Genomic DNA, 8,193 nt, shown 5'->3' with positions numbered 1-8,193 from the left:
TCTGTTTGAAAAGGAATTAAGCTCTCCTGAAAGAATTTTAAAGGTTGTGATTTTCACAGTCTGATAAAGCAGCACCTTTAATGAAATTCTAATTAGCAATTTCATGCACTTGCTATTAGTCATATCAGATTAGTGCACATTTTCACAGCCTTCCTTTAATTAAGTGCACTTATTCCAAGTTTCAAACACTTTCCTTATAAGATGAAAACTGTGCTGAAATGTTATTTAGTAAACAGAGGAAGTGTGAACTCGTAGGTGTGCGTGTGTCCAGGCGGACACTTTAACTGTCGACATAGGTTTGGCGACATAGTTTTTGTGCCTTGTTCCCTTGTCCTCTCAACGTCTCTGTATTTCAAGGGAACTGTTCATATCCCTCATCCCAAGCACATGGAAGCGCTCTGTTTGTTTGTTTGTTTGTTTTGGTTTTGCTTAAAATCTTCCCTTTTTCTATGTGTGTTTTGTTATGGTAGTACTTAAAGCATCTCTTCCATATGGGCTTGCTGGCAGGGGTAGAGACTGAAAGAAGCCATACCGCACGCTGTATCTAATTTAAGAGTCTCCTCCAAACGGTGATCTTCTACCCATGCAATAACCCCAACCTCACCACCTCTTTCTTGCAAGCACCTCCTTTCCTTTAAAAACAGCTGTTAGATTCCACCCACTTCCTCTACTTATGAAAGAGGCACAGCGAGGGGCAGCCAGACATCGCCATGAAATATCTGGACTTCTCTGTCCCCCCATCATTTCCAGGCAGAGCCGTGCTTTGGCAGCATGGCTGCCAGCCCCTGAGTCTACCTGGCTTGTCCTGCCTTCCCAGCCTGCTGAAGGCCCTCCCCAAATCAGAGAGATTGCATTGTCTGGGAATCACTACGATCTTATCTGTAGCCCTTTGTCAAAATAAAATTGTATTTCCTGTTTTGCTTAGAGGTTTGGAACTTGTAATATATTAACTAATAGCTTTGCCTCTCAAGCAGCAAGTAGCCTTGTTGGTGTCAGTCATTTATGCTGTAGCATTTCTGACACTTTTAGATGGTCTCTTGGGAGCCCAGGGCCTCTTACCAGGGCCCTCCATGAAGCATGTTTGTGTAATGCGCACTGACTGACGTCTCAATAACATACAACATGCAGCCCGCAGCTCCAGTGCATCTATGGAAGAGTGCGTGTGTATGTGTGCGCGCCTTTTAATTCATGGTCCACTTTGTCATGTGTGAGACATAATTTAAGCTAATAATTACCAGACATGAATTCAATGAAACATTGGTGTCTACACTTAAAAAAAATAGGCCTGAATTTTAATGCATTCGGAAAACGTTTGCCTAGGGCCAGCCTGGGCCCAACAAGCATATGGAAGCACTTTAAAAGTGATAAATGGTTTGGAATCTACCCTGTCTACTGGTGGGCTACTCAGGAAAGAAAATTAGAGCTAACAGGTGTTAGATAGGGAATGCTGGGGCATTTTAATAGAATTGTCAAAATGTTGGTGCCAGATGCTGACATTAATGCCTGCAGCTCGGACCGTATGCTGAGCTGCCATTTAAATGATTATTTGTCTAAATTTCAAGTTCCCGGCAGGAAGCCCTCACTTTGGTCAGCACCTTTCCCTCCACGCCATCCCCCTGCTCTTTCCCCTACGATTTGCATCAAAGTGTAGTGGCTGTTCGGCTCCCATATGCATGCTTTAAATAATCCATGCCTGTCAAATTTCATTTTTTCTTTTCAGATCATACTCACGGCATTCCTGTCCTAGGCTGCCTTGAAGTCGACCTCGATGTAGCCATATATGAGGGGGGAAAATGATTTAAATACTGCCAGTTACAGGATAATTAATCTTTGAACTGCTCGGTAACTTCAAATGTATATCCCAAGTAATCTGCATGAACTTGTAATTACTGTGTATTTATACGATATTTTCCATGTAATCACCGAGTTGTTACATGGTGATGTGAGCCTTGTAAATTACAGTGATAGCGGAGAGCTAATCTCACCCAGGCCACTGCAGAAAGCCCATGACGGAGGCGCGGGAGGCTCAGCTCGGTCGGCTGCAGTCAGCTCCCAGAAGGCTCCGGAAAGGCTGAGCTGTAAGGGGCTCTGGGGCCTGCAGCGTCACCCAGCTTTAGGAAGTCTCCAGAGACTGGGAGAGTGGAGGCAGGACAAAGGGGGCAGTTTTCCTCCAGCACAAAGACTAGGGTGGGCTGGGGCCACTCAGGGCTGCTGGAGTCCGGAGGCAATGCGGGGATGGCGTAGGGGTGGCTAAGCAAAAATCACCACCCAGCCCTTGCTCAGTGTTCTGCAGGGACCTAGGGAAGGTCCTGTAATAAATTCCTATATGAGTTTCAAAAGCAGACCCTGAGGTAGCTTTGCTTTGTCATCTCCTCCTCCTCCTCCTCCTCCTCCTCCTCCTCCTCCTCCTCCTCCTCTTCTTCCTCCTCCTCCTCTCCTCCTCCTCCTCTTCCTCCTCCTCTTCTTCTTCTTTGTTTTGTCTTTTCTTTTTTTTTTAGACAGGGTTTCTCTGTGTAGCCTTGGCTGTCCTAGACGTGCATTGTAGACCAGGCCAGCCTCGAACTCACAGACATCCACCTGCCCTGCCTTCCAGAGTGTTGGGATTACAAGTGCTTTGTCACCTTTTAAAATTCAGTTAATGCTAAAGCAAGCCCATCAGCTTTTCTACACCAAGACATCACGTCTCAGCTCTCCAAGAACAACTTCTTTCCTAAAGGAAGTATGTGTCTGTGTGAACTAGCACCTGTGTGTGTATGCTTGTGCTCACACATACACGCAACACACATGCATGTGTGCACAACACTCAGATCTTGAGCTGTCATAATGTCCCCATTAGATATTATGCACCACATGCTTGCCAAGCCATTCTCCACACAGGGAGGATGTGGGCTCTTGCCTTTGCCCTCGGGAAGGCTGCCAGGGCTGCTTCTTTTTGGCACCTGCAGCATGAGGAAAAGGCCTTTCTGGAAGCTACAAGTAACTTGGAACAGGCATGGAGACAGAGATGCTGAGTTTGCCTGGATTTTGGAGTATCCTGCGGTTCTGGGTTTTCTTCTTTTCTCAGATGTTTGGAAACAAAAGGGAAAACACAAAGCAGCAATGCTGGAGTCAGGAGGCTTGCTACTCAGCTGCTGCAGCCACATTGCCCAAGACAAGGTTCTCAAACACTCCCAGTGATGCTGGTGGGAGAGGTCTGTCTGTCTAGAACTTATTTTCCAAATAAAACCCAGTGGCCATCTGCACGAAGGATTCACATCTACATAGAAACACGTGATAAGAGCCATGTCCACAAGCTCAGCGGCCATGTGTCTCCCGTGGCTGCCATATTTGAATGTTTATATGTAGGCCATTTGCAAGATTGTTGGGCAAGAAGTCACATGTACTTTCTGGCCACAGTCCTGATTATTCCCACCCAGAGACCCTAGAGTGTGGGGAGCAAAACTAAAGTGGCTTTCCTGAGCCTGGAGAGGGGCTCCCTTGCTTCCTGACCTAGCCTTGTGCAGAGGGCCAGGGGCAGAATTGGAGATGAGTGTTAAGTCACACCCTAACAGAAACTTATGATGCCTGTGAAGCCAGGGTGAGGGCTCAAGTAGCCAGTGGCCAAGTCTAGTAACCTGCTGTGCCAGAATAATTCTCCCATACTGTTTGCCTTTCAGGAGAGAAGATTCCAGGCCCATTTGCAAATGTGAAATTCCAAATGCTCCTTATTGTGTGCTGCTTTTGTTATGTATGCGGCTGTTCTCTACTTGGTTGATATCAGCCACTTTTATCATTGTATCAGAAGTATGCTAGATGCATGGTCTCACAGTGATGCTCTGAAACAATGTTTCAGTCCCATCACTGTGACAAATAGCTGAGATGAAAAAGAAAAGATGAAGTTTGGCTCCCAGTTTCAAAGGGTTCAGTCCGCTGCTGATGCTGAGGTAGTCATGCATGGTGAGGCAGAAGAGCATGGTGGCTGTGAAACTGATCACTTAATGGTGACCAGGAAGGTGGGGAGAGGCAGAAACACAGAGAGAAGGGGCAGGGAGAGACAGAGACTCACAGAGAGAGGGAGACATAACGACCACTGGAGCAGTGACAACACTGACTTGTTATGTGCTAGCATGAGGACTTGAGTTTGATCCCCAGCACCCACATCTAAAGCTCAGCATGGCAGTATGTGCTTGTAACTCCAGCACTGTGTGTCAACAGGCTGTTCCCGAGGCCTCGGTGGCTGGCCAGCCAGACAGCCTAGCTGAACCAGCCAGCTCCAAGTTCAGTGAGAGACCCTGCCTCACAGAAAAAAAAAAAAAAAAAGGAAGCTGAGAAGTGGTCTAGAACACAGCAGTGTTGACTTCCGGCCTCCAGACATGCCGGCACAGGCCAGCACTCCTGCACACATGTGCACACACCGCGCACACACAGAAGAAAACGGCCCCCAAGAACACGCCCCCAGGCGCTTACCTCCTGCAGTAGGTCCTGCCTCTGAGAGTCCCCATCACCTTCCAATCATGACTCTATCAGTGGATTAATCCCTAGACTAGACGAGGCTCCTCGTGATCTGATCACTAACCTTTAACATGTGACCTGTGGACGGGCACTTGTACCTAAGCCCTACCAGGTATGAGCTGCAACTCCACATCTGCGGTGGTAAAACAAAGGGTAAGGCGTGTTCAGGGGCTCCCCAAAGCAGTAGGGCTGCTCAGAGGTAGACCCTCCTTCTAACCAGGCCAAGCTCTGCTCCCACAGGCAGCCAGACCCCTCAGCACAGCTTGTTCTTGGTCAGTTTCCTCATCTACTTCTCTTTTTGAGAAGCTGTTGACCGCTCAGCCCTCCCTATCTCCAGCAGCTTCTAGACTGTTCTAACATGTCACCTCTGTCCATCCACAGGAGACCTCCTTGGCTCTTCTCCTCAGAAGGTGAAGTGGATTGTATTATGGTAGTGCTATGGTCAGGGTCTGAAATGTCCCCCTCAGGCTGGGTATTTGAACACTGGCTCCTCCCTGGAATCTGGTGCTGGATGCCTAGCTTGCAGAGTGGACAACCGTGTCTGTGGGACGAGTGTCTGAGGACTGTAGCTCAGCCCCACTTTCGACGTGAACACTGCGTCCAGTCTGAAAAGTTCCCTCTGCTATAGAATGACCAACCTCTGCAGCGCCACGGCCTCCTTGCCATCAGACTGTCCTCTGAACTGTGAACCAAGTAAGTCCTTTCTCCCTTAAGTCCCTTCTAACAGGCATTCTGTCAGAGAAATGAGAAGAGTGACTAACACAGCTAGTCAAGTATGGTGGTGTGAACCAGAGCTGCCCTGAGCCTGTGCTTCCGTGGAGTCGCATTCTCCTTCTGTCTGTCTCGTCTCCCGCCTCCTTCTGCCACCACCAACTCTGGTGCAGCTAATCTGAGAGGTGATGCTCAGTGGGCCATCTATCTGTTGCCCAGCTGACAGGAGCAAAGCCTCCTGTGCCTCCAGCTAGCCACAGGTAGGGAAGACACTCGGGAAAGATGGCATCCTGTGTGAGCCCCAGAGAAATCTTCAGTTTCTTTCCCACCCGTCAGCAGCCATCCAGGCTGAAGGAGGCCCCAGACTTGTCTCCAGTATTCCTGGTGGCTCCATCGATCCCAAGGATGCCCAGGTGCGTGATGGGCCTTAGGGAAGAGGTCTGAGACGTTGGTGTCACAGCTGTGAGCAAGGCCGACCCTGCGTGTGCTCTGAGGTGAGGACATGCAGGGAACGGGACTGTAAGTCAGCTCTGCAGAGATTCCCCCACGGCCCACCATTTTCACTTGGGCTTATGAGACACAAGCGAGTCGGTGGGATGGAGACGGTCAAGCACCTTCCGCTCTGTGTTCCCTGGGGGCATAGGTCTCGCTCCTCCACGTGGGCAGAGATGCCCGGAGAGAATGAGAGAGGCCAGAGGTCTGGGCTTGCAGAGGACTTGCTGGTGGCGAGCATGAGGAGGTGAAGGGAGGAGTGATGTCCACTAGAGAACCGCAAAGATGACTGCTGAAATCCACTCGACGCTTGCTAGCCCTCTTCTGCTTCCTTGGGCAAGCACGCCTTCCCTGAGTCGTCACACATCGACTGTGAAGTCTTTGTTCCCTGTCCACTGGAGACATGAGGCGTGGGGAGATTAAAGGATACATGGGCGTTCCTGAAAACACACATGAAGACTGTTTGGAAGTGAGCAGTCACCTGCATGTTAGTAAAAGGTCCATTTCACGGGCCTGGTTGATGAGTGTGGATATTCTTGAGACACATCTGATGTCTAATCACCACAATTCTACATGCATCAAAATGACCAGAACATTAACAGATTAATTAAACCTAGGGACAGACAAAAGCTTTGCTACAATAAGTCCTTATGCCAAATCCCAGATCCCAGTCTTCCTGACCGCCATGACATGGCTTCTACACAACAAAGGGAGCCATTTTCATGGCAGTCTTCTTCACAGAAGCAGCTTCAGGGAATGAATGTCGGAGGAGCAAAGAGGAGCTCAGCTCTCAGTGCAAAGACTTCCAGGGCTGATGGGCGAGGCAGGCCCAGGGCTTGGCACACCTGAATTTGAACCAGGAACTGAGGTGCTCTTGAGTCAGTTAATTCTCCATGCAGCACAAAACTATCTTTGGGCAGAGGGGACAGGAAGGAACGGGAGGTTGTCTGGCTCTGTAAGCCACCACTGGAAGGCTGTGGACTGTGCTCAAGCCCTTCAAAGGGTGCTCCGCCAGCGCTCCCTTTGGTGAACACACGCTCTGCTCCTGCAGAGGGCCGCGGCTGGGCTCCCATGCCTGCAAGGCTGCGTGCTCATTTCAGGTGCCCCTGCAAGGAGACAGTTAGGTGTACGCCTGAAATGTCTTTGTCCATGCAATGTGGTCAGGATGTGGTCCCCAGTGGAGGCACTGTGTGGGCTACGGTGGCTCTTTAGGAGGCAGAAGAAGGGGCCTTCTGCATGCTAAGCACACTGTCTACCAGGGAGCATGCTTATTCATGATGGCAGCATTGCAGGTGGACATGGCATAACTGTGCATGTGTGTGAAGAAGGTGAATGCAGAATGAGCAAGGACACAGCCCGAGTGGGGGTGTCAGTTGGTCTGTCTGGATTTAAGGCTCACAGGTCTTACTATCTGTGTAACACTGCCAGATATGACAGACCCTTCTGTGCCTGTTTCCTGTGAGCGTGGGTGTGGCTGAGCTTGGTGGGATGGATCAGTATGTAAGAGACCAGATACGCTGACCACTCAGTGTGTGTGTGTTCACATGTGAGTGTGCATGTGTGTGTTCACATGTACAGTGTGTGCATGTGTGTGTTCATACACAGTGTGTGTGTGTGTGTGTGTATGTATTTATGCATGTGTGTGTTCACATGTGCACGCATTTACGAAAGCAAGGATTCTTGGCTCTGAGAAAAGTCAAACAGGAAAAACACTGACTGAAAACTGGTTCTATTTTGCCCCTATTTCTTTCCAAGTGTATTTTTTGTTAAATTTTTTAAATTAATTAATTAATTTATTTATTATTTATTACAGTTTATTCACTTTGTATCCTGGGTGTGGCCCCTCTCTCGTCTCCTCCCAGTTCCTCCCTCCCTCTTCTCCTTCTACGCCCCTCCCCTAGTCCACTGATAGTACTTTTTCTCAATATGTTAAATAATAATCAGCATAGTTTGTTTTTTTAAGAAAAATTAATGAAAAGCTCTAAGAAAGCATTACCCATAAAAAAAATAGTACAGGTACTTGACAAGGTTCCTGGGGTAAATTATCTCAGTGTGTTAAGGCTTAGACCAGGAGCTTGATAGCCACTTTATAAAAAAAAGTGTGTGAGGGGTTCTTAATGTCAAGGTTCAATTTCAAAATCTGGCTAATCGTGTGATTGCCAGAGTTTCCAGAGTGCAGGAGTACAGCTGCGTTCCCCTGGGCATGTTTGGTCTTAGAAGCTCAGCCGGGTCAGATTTGGTTAGGAAGCAGATGGGAGAATACACATAAAAAAATAGCTGTTAAATTTCTATATGGTGGAAATTCTCCAGTGTCCATTAAAGGAAATCACCGTGTGGGCTTTGCTTTAATGGACTGCCTACTGGACAAACACCGAAGAAGAGACATGATTTGGGCAGTAGCCAAGGAGACTATTCAAGGAGACCATTCAGAACAAGTCGAAGAGGCAGAGCTCTGAAGACTGTCTCATTTGGGAACTCCAGCAGGAAACTGCATTTCCT

Source organism: Meriones unguiculatus, chromosome 1, assembly GCF_030254825.1.
Source record: "Meriones unguiculatus strain TT.TT164.6M chromosome 1, Bangor_MerUng_6.1, whole genome shotgun sequence".
Taxonomy (NCBI): Eukaryota; Metazoa; Chordata; class Mammalia; order Rodentia; family Muridae; genus Meriones; species Meriones unguiculatus.
The sequence above is the reverse complement of the archived record's forward strand: the minus strand, read 5'-3'. Positions refer to the sequence as shown.